At 39.2% G+C, this 12,985-nt stretch overlaps 1 pseudogene; it reads left to right on the top strand.

The window, feature by feature from the left end:
- The first annotated feature begins 967 nt into the window (after positions 1–967).
- On the top strand, positions 968–12,523 carry LOC118967290 (DNA repair endonuclease XPF-like; annotated as a pseudogene).
- Positions 12,524–12,985: the final 462 nt, after the last annotated feature.

Below are 12,985 nucleotides of genomic sequence, written 5' to 3'. Positions count from 1 at the left end.
CCCTGTCTAGAGTTTTGTCAAATGTTAGTGACAAAGTCAGGACTTAAGTCAAGGTTATTTATTATCTCCTAACATAAGAACTCTGTGCCGTGAGTGTGTGTACATGGGGAAAAGAGACTAAAAGTACAAATTTCATGATGTTACAGTGGTTATTACTGTGTAATGGAATAACAAGAGATTTTTATTTTAACTTATTTTTATTTCCTACGTTCTAACAATGAAGGTTGGGTGTTAGACTGACAAGCGTTTCTAGGTGGTGCGGACCAAGTACTAGAAAATGTCCCTCCACGGCAAGAGGGAATGCGGCTGCTGCGGCGACACCTGGTGGCGACTTTTTAAAATAGCTTACTGTATTCCAGACCTTGAGAGAAACAAGAAACTGAAAGTATTAAACCACTTTGCTTATTTAAAAAAATCCTAAGGTAAGAATCAAATCTCACCCTACACTACAGGTACTACTAATTCTAGGCTCACCTGGAAGATTGACAATTAGCTTTTCCGTTGTCAAGTTCGTAGGATTAAGCTCCTTGGATTTAATTCTCCTCTCCTTGCGTTTTGGCAGCTTGCGTTTTAGGTCTAGGACTAGGCGGCCCGCATCTCAGCCCCAAGCCACCAAGCAAGGTGGGCTCTCTAAAGGCTCGGGGGCGAAGCCTGAGGCCAGGAGGGGACACCTGTCTGAGGCGCCAGTACCTCCCAGGGACTCGAAGCATTGGCTCGTCTCGGCCTCTGCTCTTCCGCTGTGCCCGGCTAGCCCCGGTCCTCTCGGGCTCGGCTGACGCTTGTCTCAAGCACGGCTCTCTTCGGCTGAGCTCGGCCAGTTCTCGGCTCTCTTCGGCTTCCTTCGACCGACTCTCTTCTCGGCTTCCTCCAGCCGGCTCTCGTCCTCGGGCTCGGCTCTCCGGCTAAACTCGGCCCGCTCTCCCCTTTAGGGCTCGGCTCTTTTCGGCTGAGCTCGGCCGCGGCCCCGGAAGGGCGCCAATGGAGCCGGGCATACCGGCTCGCCCGACGGCCATGGCACCACTGCTGGAGTATGAGCGGCAGCTAGTGCTGGAGCTGCTCGGCATGGACCGGCTGGCCGTGTACGCCCGCGGGCTCGGCGCGGACCAACTCCTCTACCACTTCCTCCGGCTGCGCTGCCACACGGCATGCCTGGTGCTGGTGCTCAACACGCAGCCGGCCGAGGAGGTGCGGTGCCGTCACCTCGGCTGCGTCGGGGCCTCCTGAGCGGACGCGAGGCCTCTGAGGGCGAGGCCGGGCCTGACGCGGGCGGGAGGGCGTTGAATGGGGGGTCCCTGAGGCAGATGCAGGTCCCTGACATGGTGCGTGGACACAGATGGGGTAGGAGGGTCCCGGGGAGGGTGCAGGTCCCTGACGCTAGGAGGGGCGGAGGAGACCTGGGAGGGTCATGGGAGTCATTTGAGGAGGGAAGCCGGGAGAATGGGAGGTCCCTGAAAGGGATGGGGTTGTCTGGAGGTGGGTGTGCGTAGGAATAGCGAGGGAATCCCAGAGCCGGATATTCAGGGCTTGCTGGGGTCAGAGGGATAGGGTCTGTGAAACGGAACGATGATGGGGATGGAGGAACCTCTGGGGGGTAATGGGGACGTGTGAAAGGAGCCGCGGAGGCTGGGACGAGCCCTCCAGGTAAGAGGAGGGACTGAAGGGGTCACCCGGGCTGTGGGAAGAGGGGCATGGGGTCAGAATTGAAGGGAGCTGGAAGCTGAGGATATTGGGGTGGGATACCTGGGGGTAAGGAGGATGGAGCCGCTGAGAAGGACGGAAAGGGGATATACTAGCGTTATGAAATCCCCTCTAGGGTGGATGGAGACAGATAATAGACTAAACCCTGCCTGGGAAAAGGATTCCTTATTACCTCCCCACACTGTACTAGCTTGCCTGCAAAACCTGGCTTGGGTGGGAAGTATTTCTAGGTAGCAGAAGTCTTTGAACCCAGGGTTTTAAAAAAGTCTTTTTTGTTGTTAAAATGCTAGTAAAATCTCAAGGGCAATGATTTCCTTAATGCATACCCAAAAACAAAACTCTGGTTAAATGTAGAGTGGTTGGTTGATCACCGTGAAAGAGGAACTTAATTTGTGGATTTATTATTGTTTGTTATCTCTGAGAAAGGGCAGCCCATCATTTTAAATGCAAATGATGCCCCCTAATAAAAGCTGCCCAGTTTTAAACCTACTAATCAAGTTTGATTTGATTTAGGAATATTTTATCCATCAGCTGAAGATAGAAGGAACACCTCCCACGCCATGTAACAAATGAAATCCCAAGTAACAGTCGCTATGAGGGTTACACACAAGGCGGTGTGATATTTGCAACCAGTCGAATACTTGTGGTTGATTTCTTGACTGATAGAATTCCTTCAGATTTAATTACTGGTAAGAAACCTTATTATTTGTATATAAATCTGCACTTTTGGAGTGTCTGTCCCCTCTGTTACTCTAAACTAGAATCTTCTTGTGGGTAGCAGTAGGCGTTTTTGCTCAACCATGTGTGTCCAAGGCATTAGTACAATACCAGACACATTTTAGATGCTCAATAAATATTTGTGGCCTGAATAAGTAACTTAATGTGAGACTGACTTTTATTTGTTTTCTCAGCTCATATCCAGTAAACACATAGTAGTTGGCTGGCCTTTGCTTTTCAAACCTGATCAGACTTGAAGCATTTATTAAATATTCTTTGTATATTTCCTAAAATATTTGGTTTTCCTGTTTAAATACTGTTTTGTCCCTTCATTTGAAATTAAACCATATAGTTGCTTAGTTATTTTGAGAGGAATGGTTTAATCTTAGCTAGAATTCACATAGAACGTGAATTATTTTTCGTTATTATTTGTCCTTTCAGAAACCTTTGATGATTTAACTAAAATTAATTCAGGGGCCCTGCTTCTGTGACCTCAAGTTACCTTGTGCTTCTCCCTAGTGATAGTGCTTCAAAACACTACACTGTATTTGCTGTTTATTTGCTCGTCTCACTCATGAGATAATAAGCTTCGTAAGCACAAGGAACAACTTACTCATCCCAGACGAAGTCACTGGTCCAAAGCAGGTACTACACACATATCTGTTGGATGAATGATTCATGGCTATCCTGGGATCTGGTGAACCTCTGGAGGGCAGAGAGAAAATGAAATTCTTAATTGTACTTCCCACCGTATCTATCTTCTTGCCCAAGACTTAGATGATCCTGAAGAAATAGTTAATAAGCAAATGTATGAATGGATGCTTTATATGGTTCATAATAAACTGATGAAGGAAAAGTTTCATTATACTTTCATAGCATCACTAATTGTTACAAGCTATGGCACAAGCATGTGTGGTCAGACTTACCTGGCTCTGACTGGTAATGCTACTGCTGACAGACAAGTTACCTAATTGCGTGAGCCTCCATCTTTCTCATGTCTTAAATTGAGAGATTAAGGTGCTCCTAGAGTTATCATGAGGACTAAGACAGATAAAATAAATCAGTTAGTTAGAATGGTGCCTGGTACATCATATACAATTCATAAATAACAGCAAAAAAAGTATTGTCTTTTTGTAACTAGAAATCTTAATATGTGGTAAATTCTTTTACTGTTTGCTGCTTATAAGCTGTTTTTTAATTGGTATAATGAAAACAAAGTGTTGAAACTACCACTAGATGTCAGTATTACTCAGATATACAGGAACAGTTCAACCTAATGAGGCAGAGAGCAATTTGAATCAAAGCAATGTCCATAGCTTATGGGTAGTTCCTGATTAAAAATGCCAGATTCCATGCCCATTTCTGATTAGTTCCAACCAGTGATGAAGCTGGAGCTGCCACTGCTGCTCAGCTGAATAGAAAGCAAATGAATGCAAAAAAGGAATTCCTTCAAATTCTCTACCACCTGGGATCATGTCCCAGGAGCCTATTTGTGCTTTCACCCCAGCTTTTACAGACCAAAGAGCAGTCCCCAAAGCATGGATCATTTGGGAAGTGCTGTATGTCCCCAGCCCTAACTTGCCCTTGTTACTAGCCATTATCACCACCCCCAGCCCACCCTAGGGGCACCTGTCAACCACATCTCCTAAACAATGAGAGAACTGTGTATCTACCCAGATTGTACTTTGAAAAGAGTGAGGACAGGAGGATGCTTTCCCTCCTAAAACAGCTCCAAACAGAACTCAGAGCACACTTTCTATAGGACACTTAAAAAAAGTAACTCATGTTAGATTTGTGCCCACCATGCCATAATTCGGCTTTGCATTTATTCAACAAACGTGTAGTTCACCACGTGTCCCATGTTTGGCAGGAATGTGGTAGGTGCTGAAGACAAAGATAAATTGCACAGTGTGGTTGAACTCTTTTAGGGCTGCCCCTGAGTTTGAGCTTATCTTCACGGTGAACTAAATGTGTGACCCTGGGCAAGTTTCTTAATTTCCATGTGACTCAGTTTACTCATCTGTCAATTGACAACAGTAATAGTACCTCCCTTCTAAGGTTGTTGTGATGGTGAGATGAGATAATGCATGTCAGATTCTTAGCATCATGCATGGCACATTGCAAACATTTGTGTGATTTCTGCTTGTTAGAATGCTCTTGTCCCCAAGCAGTTTAGTGGAGCAGATAGATGGAAAGAAGTAATTACAATATGAAATAGGAGCTGTGATCGGTGCATAAAAATTTAAGTATGCTTTTGTGGGACTCTTGACTTGCCTCCAGAAATATAACCTGCTTATGGTGTTTTCATTTTTATATTTTAAAGGGAAGGTCCTGGCTTGTCAGTTGCACATGATTTGGAACCTCTGGTTTCCCATTACTTGCTGGATGACCTTGATCAAGTTGTTTGATCAAGTTGTCTTTCCGTGGTCACATAATAATACCTACCCTATAGAATCATTCTAAGGGTTAAATAAAATAAAAAACTGTAAAAGTACTCAAACCCAGTGCCTGGGATATAATATTCTCTTCTTCCTCCTTCTGGGTTCTAAAAGAATGACAACCTTTTAGAGCACATTTCCTTAAATTAAGGGTCTCCTTTTCTTTAAAAGTCCATTTTTATTATTTTTAACTTCACGTAATATTTCAATGCAGGCCAGCAAATGTGGCCCAGTACAATACTTGGAAAAGCCCACCTACTGGGTAGAAAATCTTTTCTGAGTAGGAAATTAGCTATATACATGGGTAACTCAAAATCCTTTATCTACAAATTCCTAAGTAACACTCTTTATTTTTACTGTATTTTGGAAACCAGTTTGTTTAGATAGAATAAATTTTAACTCCATCCTCTCAATCCAAACTTTAAATCCTTTATCTACAAATTCTCTAAGTAACACTCTTTATTTTTACTGTATTTGGAAACCAGTTTGTTTAGATAGAATAAATTTTAACTCCATCCTCTCAATCCAAACTTTAAACACCAAAATATAGAATCTGCATTGAGTGTATTGAACTACTAGAAGCAATCATAAATTACTATTAGTGTCATTTTCCAAACTCTAGGAATGATGACAACTGGAACAAAAACACGTGAGCACATTTATACACACATGTAAAAGGTAACTGGCTTGATTTAAGTCCAGAAGACAGAATCGTCATAAATAATTGCACTTCTGATCTGGAGATGACTTTTATGCACTTGTATATCATCACATGTCTCTCCCTAATTTATCACTAATCACACTGCACCAAAATGGCACATATATATACATTATATAGACATTTTATAGATAGATGATAGGTAGATCCATCATCTGGTCGAGGGCTCTCATTTTATAAATAAGGAAACATGTATAACTGTGCTTGTTCTTGTGATTCAAAGGTGTCACTATCATACCATCTCCAAAAAAAACCAGATGTATTAAATATAATATAGTCATTAAAGGTTAGTATTTTCAGTAGACTAATTTATCTCTTGATGGAATATACTCTGCTTCTAATAACTGAATTATTCTAGTAGGCAACACAGATGTTGCCCAGACTTCTGAAATGCAACTCTTTTATGTAGCCCACAGCTGATTCAGATATAAAAGGAAAATCAGTGACCCACTTTGCTTTCAGAAAGTCTTCCACCATTTCAGACACTCCTCACCCCAGGGCCTTTGTTCTTTGTTGCTTCCTCAGCCTGGAGCCCTCTTGGCCCACAGCTCACGTCCTCGACTTCACCTAAGCCTCTACTCAGATGTGAGGCCCCCCTGTCTAAAGTTGCAGCCCACCATCATACCTCACACATACTCCCTCTTCTCCTCTGGTTAATTTTTCTACTTAGCACTCATCACCTTGTATGCTACCAAATATTGTATGTACTTCTTTATATTGCTTATCGTAAGTGTCATGAGGACAGGGGTTTGCATCTGTTAGTCCACGGCTGTGTCCCCAGCCTAGAACAGTTCCTGCCCAAGTTTATGCAGGTGCTGAAGAAAAATGGGACAAGTTAGTGAATGAACACGAGCGGGAAAATTCCATGTCTGTTCTGTGAAATAAATGGTAACTTCCTCCCTCAGGCATCTTGGTGTACAGAGCTCACAGAATCATCAAGTCCTGTCAAGAAGCATTCATCTTGCGCCTGTGCTGCCAGAAAAACAAACGTGGCTTCATTAAAGCTTTCACAGACAATGCTGTCGCCTTTGACACTGGTTTTTGTCACATGGAAAGAATCATGAGAAATCTCTTCGTAAGGAAGTTGTATCTGTGGCCAAGCTAAACAGCATTATGTGACAGACATCTGTGAGCGCATCTGCTGTAATTCAGTTTTGCACTTCAGTGAATGTAATGTAAAATGTACTGTGATTGTGCTTGGCATGTGGTAGGCAGGCTCATAACAAGTGCTTCCAAAGTTAAGTGTATGGGTGCCACATTTGTGATTCTTTTAAAGGAGAGAGAGATTTGATAGTCTTTTTCTGGTACCCCATCAAATCTCTCCAAGGGCAGCCACTATATTACTTCTTGTACATTTAGTGGAACCCTCAGGGCTCGAGAGACACATACACAACAGTGGCCAGTGAACTAGAGATTTATATGGGCTAAGACTTCCACTTCCATTTGGAAAACAATGAAATAAAACAAAGATCTTGAAGAAGTTTTATATAACTTCTAGGAAAAAAGCCACAGGTTTCAACTTTCAACCATTTTGCTGCCTATGCTAATTTGTGTTTTGGTTACACTGTATCTTATTTAAGGGTGGTTGTGGTCTTTTTTCTTTCTTGATGATACCTTTTTTCAGGGATCAATGTACTTTTCCCATAAAAAGCCAGATAGTAAATATTTTGGGCTTTGCAGGCTCTGCCATCTGCCACAATTATTCAAGTCTACTGTTAGAGCATGAAAGCAGCCATAGAGAATACATAAACAATGAGGGCAGCTGTGTTCTCGTAAGAAAATAAAAACAGGTGCTGGGTTTTGAATAATACTTTCATTCACTGAGATTAAAAGTATTCCTGAAAACTTTGCCATTTGGCCTTCCATTTTGTTTCTTAATTGCATTTACAGAGAAACCATTAGAGTTTTAAACCAGAAATATGCAGCTCTTGAAACTCTAGAAAATATTTCAAAAACGTTTGTCTTTTTAGGTTCCATGTAGCAGTAAACTCATTTTTAGAACAGCACAAACCTGAAGTCCTAGAAATTCATGTCTCTATGACACCAGCCATGCTTCCTATACAGACTGCCATACTGAACATCTTAAATGCATGTTTGAAGGAACTGAAGTGCTATAACTCGTCACTTGAAGTTGAATATTTATCTTTAGAAAACACTATTGGAAAATCCTTTGACAAGGTATTCTGTTTCTTTTCCCTTTTAAGCATAGCTTGTCCTGTTAAAACCGTAGAGAATGCAAGTTAATTTAGTATTGCCATGTTCTTAATAGGAATTTGCTGTTATTTTAAAATTAAATTGGAAGTGATTTAAAGTATAGCTTCTTTGGTTTAGTGGAAAGTAATAATTTATAGTGACATACATGGATTGGCATATCTGCATGACTCTAATTTTAAGTATAATGAAGAAAAAGATCTTTTTGCTCTGAAGCAACCTTTGGATATCTTCAGGTAGAAGAGTTTTACATAAGTGCATTTGTAATTTATGATCTCTTGTTTCGAGTAAATAATTTGGATGAGTTTTCACTATTGAGGAATGTGAAACTTGCTCTGTCCTAAAATTACATTCCGAATTGAGAAAATGGTAAGACTTTAGTTCAAGGAATTTTTATTCTAACTGATTTTTTTCATCATAGATTAATATTAATACAGACACATAAATGTCTAAGATTGAATTGTAGATCCTGAAAATGCTGACTTCTTAAAAATTCCAGGCAACTTACTTTAGATATTTTGGTAGAACAAGTTCCTGCCTTTTTAAACTCTGAAACGATCCCTTTGTGGCTGGAAAAGGAAAAATGTAACTCCTCATTTCTCTGATTCATCCAAAAATTATTTTACTGTGGAATAATGATACATAAGACTAATTTCATGTATTTTCTTCCTCTACTCTTAAAGCTTAGGGCATAGTGAAACCAAAAAAAAATCCCACATCTTCACATTCTTTTAATAGACTGTATATTCCTAGAAAAACAAAATGTAGCCTAGTATGTTTTGCACTAAATCTCTGTTTATCATCCCCTGGCTAGTAAAAATCAAAGTTACTTTTAGTAACCAAATCTACATACAACTTGGATCTTGTTAGAAAATTTAATTTTTGTAGATGGTTTTATAAAACAAGCATGCAAATATATGTCCCAGTATATCTAAGACAGCCTTGGTATCTGCCTATTGTCCTGGAGTAATCATTAGTAGTAGCACTTCATTTTCACAAGAGTTGTGTTTTGAGCAATAAATCTTCTAAGTATTATTCCTGCTCAGTATTAAGTTTGTTAGATAAGATGCCATGTAGTGATACTGCTTTCCTATCATGTTGTGTATCATCTTTTTTAATTACAGAGTCAGTTTGTAAAGGACAGCAAGTGTGTGTGTATGTGTGTGTGTCTGTGTGTGTGTGTGTGTGTGTGTGTGTGTGTGTGTGTGTTTGTACACCCACATAACCCACATAGTATATACAAAAAGCTGTTCTGTGTTTTAGGCAACGTTTTAGGATCTTAAAAGATATTCAAACTTAACCCAGTGTTAATTTAACAAATATCTTCCCATCCATGAAGCACAGTGGTAAAAAAATTAACAAATATTTTATGCCACCAAGTTAAGATACATTGTTGTTTAATTTGATACATTGCTGTTTAATTTGATACCACATTGTTTCCCTGGTTTATGCCTTCAGCTTCATCATCTCTCTGACTGGATCCCACATCTTTATCTATCCAGGATAAGATCTCAGCCCACCTTGGCAGAAATTGAGTGTTTCTGAGCTACCTGCTTTGACTTTTCATAAAAACAAACAATTGATTATCTGATTCTTATCAGGTCTTTTCTCTCCTGACCAATAAAGTAAATGTAGATAATTATGAATTGACTATCTGATCATAAAGATTCTAGTGATAAGATACTCTGTCATTTTTGAAAAACATTATTAGAATCTTAGGAACTAAAATTTTCTGTCCACCTCCTTGGGAGATAATGTTTTGAATTTTTTGTATGTGTGTGACAAAATATACGTGAACATAAAATTTACTATTCTAACCATTTTTCGGTACACAGGGATAATGTTTATTGAGACTATAGTGTTAACAGTAGCTATATAGAACATATTTTTAGCAATATTAAATTTTACCCTTATTTTAGACAATCTGCCATTATCTGGATCCTTTGTGGCACCAGCTTGGAGCCAAGACTAAATCCTTGGTTCAGGATTTGAAGATACTACGAACTTTGCTGCAGTATCTTTCTCAGTATGATTGTATCACATTTCTTAAACTCCTGGAATCTCTGAGAGCAGCAGAAAAGGCTTTTGGTCAGAATTCAGGTAGGAGATAAAAATGCTAATATTATTTAGGAACTAACTTGAATACAGTGCTGGGTTTTTTTTGGGAATCAGGTGTGGGGAGTACTGTATTCAACTGCATGGTATACTAAGATTTCAAATTAAGTTTTATGTTCATAGCTCAAGGATGTAGGTTTTATTGATAGCTAATGTTTCCACTTACTTAATGTCTGTTCTGTATAATAATAAATATTCATATCCATTCCAGGCAATTTTATTTCTAGAAAACACTGCATATTACAGGCAGGCCCCAACTTAGAAATAGGTGTGTTCTGGAAGTTTAGTTGTTAAGAACTTCAAATTCATTTTCTCCAAAGAAACAGCCAGAGAGTGTGGGCCATTAGCTATAGTGCTAAAGACTGAAGAGGAGAGATTGATTGGAAGAGAAACATACAAATACAACTGGCCACCATCTTGTTTTCCTTTCAGCCACATTTACCCGCACTGTTTTCTGTCACTGGTTAGATCATTGATTTTCAAAGTGTGGTCCATGAGCCCCTGGGGCCAAGATTTAATACAATTAATAATTTTTACTGCTTCATCAGGAACATTCATGAGTAATAAACTGCAAACACTTAGAACTAAAAAATACATTGACTGCTAGCACACTTTGGTTTTGGTGCCATGATTGTATTTAGGCACTAGCAGTGTTATCCACTAACACTTTTGCACCATCTTTGGAAATGGCAATACAGTGGGAAAAAGTCAAATAATGACTTAGTAGTATTGTAAGAATGGTTTTTGAGGTTACGGACCTGCTGAAAACATCCTGGGGGTGCCCAGGTATCCATAGGCCACACTTTGATATATGTAAGTCACATGACCATCAGAGATTCTTTAAAATGAATCATAAATTGAAGGCTTTTTAAAACTTTTCATACTAGGTTGACTGTTTCTGGACTCCTGCACCTCGATGTTTCTAAATGATCGAGCAAGGGTTTATCATGTTCCAGATGCCAAAATGAGCAGGAAAGGAAAAATGTCTGAAAAAACGGAGTTTAAAGAAGGGCAGGGTATGTCGTAGGCTTAAGTCTTTAAATGTGTCTTATTTCAGTGATTGGTTAGAAGTACTTAACAAGTTAATGTGTGATTTTAAGTCTCCTTCAGCCATCAGAAAATGTATGCCTGTATGATAAATGCATGTTGTATGTAATTCTGTTAAAAGTATTAACATGACAAGTCTTAGAATCTGTTGCTGGGGATTCTGGATAACAAAGACCAAGTATCAATCAAGAACATTCTTACTTCTACTTAAGAACTAGATTGATTTTTTGTAACTTTAGAGTAATAATTGCCACTTCTGTCACTTAAATTCTTAATGGAATATTTTAACATCCCTCTGGGCTTTTAAAAGACATAAATATACTAGAATGAGACAAATATGGATTTTATTCTGACACTCATCTAGTAGATATAATGAATATTGTTTTTTTAAGGTATGGGAGAGGGCAAATGCTTACTTTCTGCTTAGTTCAAAGGTCTAGTTCAAAAGTTAAATATTTTAGGGATGTGTTTGAGTACTTTACTAACAGAAATAAAAGTTTGTTGTCTACTTCTATTGCATGTTCAGGGTTGTGAAAATCATAATGATTATAGAAATAATCAATGCTATATTCTGTTCTGGTTCCTTTATCTGTATAGCAGCTTATACATAGTGTCACAGTTCACAGTTAACACAGAATAATCTAGTATTAGTAACCATGCATATAACTTTCTATTGAGACATTATAAAGCTTGTATTAATGTTTGTTTGAAGCATCTTTCCTTTAGACCATAACTAGACAATTTTCAGGAAAATAGATTGTCTAGCATTATGAAGGCCCCACAAAGGAAAGGGATAAGAGAATGATGCTTGAGTTATCTCTTGGATAGAGGAAACTTGACCCTGCCCTCCCAACTCCCTGCCTGCCTGTGCCTCGCCTGAAAGCTGCCTGTGTCCTTGGATCCCCACCCTCTGGATATAAAATAGTTGCCTCTAAACTTTCATAGTTAATTCTTGTATTAAATTCTTTTGATCATCTAATGTGAGTTTTGTGTTCCTGGCTGCACCCTGACTAATATAAACACCTCTGCAAAAAAGCACATCAAGGTTGACATCACTAAAGGTGTTCCTATGTTTCACTGTTTGAATGTTCTATGAATGTTCTAACATTATTTAATCATTTGGCTATTGGTGAACATTTAACTTGTTTCCAAGTTTTTTGCTACCATAGTTTGTGCTGTAATGAATATATCTGTATATATATGTATTTCTATAGGACAAAGTAAAATTGCTAGGTCAAAAAAGGGGGTATATATTTAAAAAATGTAAATTTAATTTTAATTGCCAAATTGCCCCCAAAATGTATCAGAATCTATACTTTCAACAACTCTGTGCCTTAAGAGTGCCTATTTCCCTACCCACTGGGCAACTCTGTCAATAACATAGTGAAAAATGTTTTCTTGCTTTCATTTGCATCACTTTACATTCTGAATGAGATTAACTATCCTCTCATATACCTACTGGCCACTTGCATTTCTCTTGCTGTGAACTGCCTTGTAACTGGTTTTATTTTTTGCTTTATATCATGACCTTTATCTAGAACAATAATAAAAAGCAACATCAATCAGCACTGCACCATAATTACCGTGTTCTATGACTATACCATAATTACTCTTTTATTACTGAATGTTTAGGTTGTTTCCAATCTTTTCCGTAACACAAATTCTTAGATGAGGTGTTATTGGGACATAAGGGTTTGTGTGTGCGTGTGTGTGTGTGTGTGTGTGTGTGTGTAAGGTTTTTGAGAAGCATCGCCAGGTTGCCCCATGAAAAGTTCACTCCAGTTGGCACTTGTACCAGCAGATTATGAGGATGCCCATTTCCCCATACAAAGATATTCAGCCCAGAGATGCCTTCTGGGGTCTGTATCATGAACTACATGTAAGGTGATTCCCCTGACTTGCTGCCCAATTAGTTTCCAGAATTGCAGGCTTGTGGCAGCTCAGTCTCCAGCATGAGCAGATTCCTTTGACCATCATTGTGAAGTTAAAAATATAGACTAGCCCTTTTTCCATATGTTCTCTTTATTCCACAGCTATCTAT

Source organism: Manis javanica, chromosome 10 (genome assembly GCF_040802235.1).
Source record: "Manis javanica isolate MJ-LG chromosome 10, MJ_LKY, whole genome shotgun sequence".
In the NCBI taxonomy this organism is placed as follows: domain Eukaryota; kingdom Metazoa; phylum Chordata; class Mammalia; order Pholidota; family Manidae; genus Manis; species Manis javanica.
The sequence above is the reverse complement of the archived record's forward strand: the minus strand, read 5'-3'. Positions and strand labels throughout refer to the sequence as shown.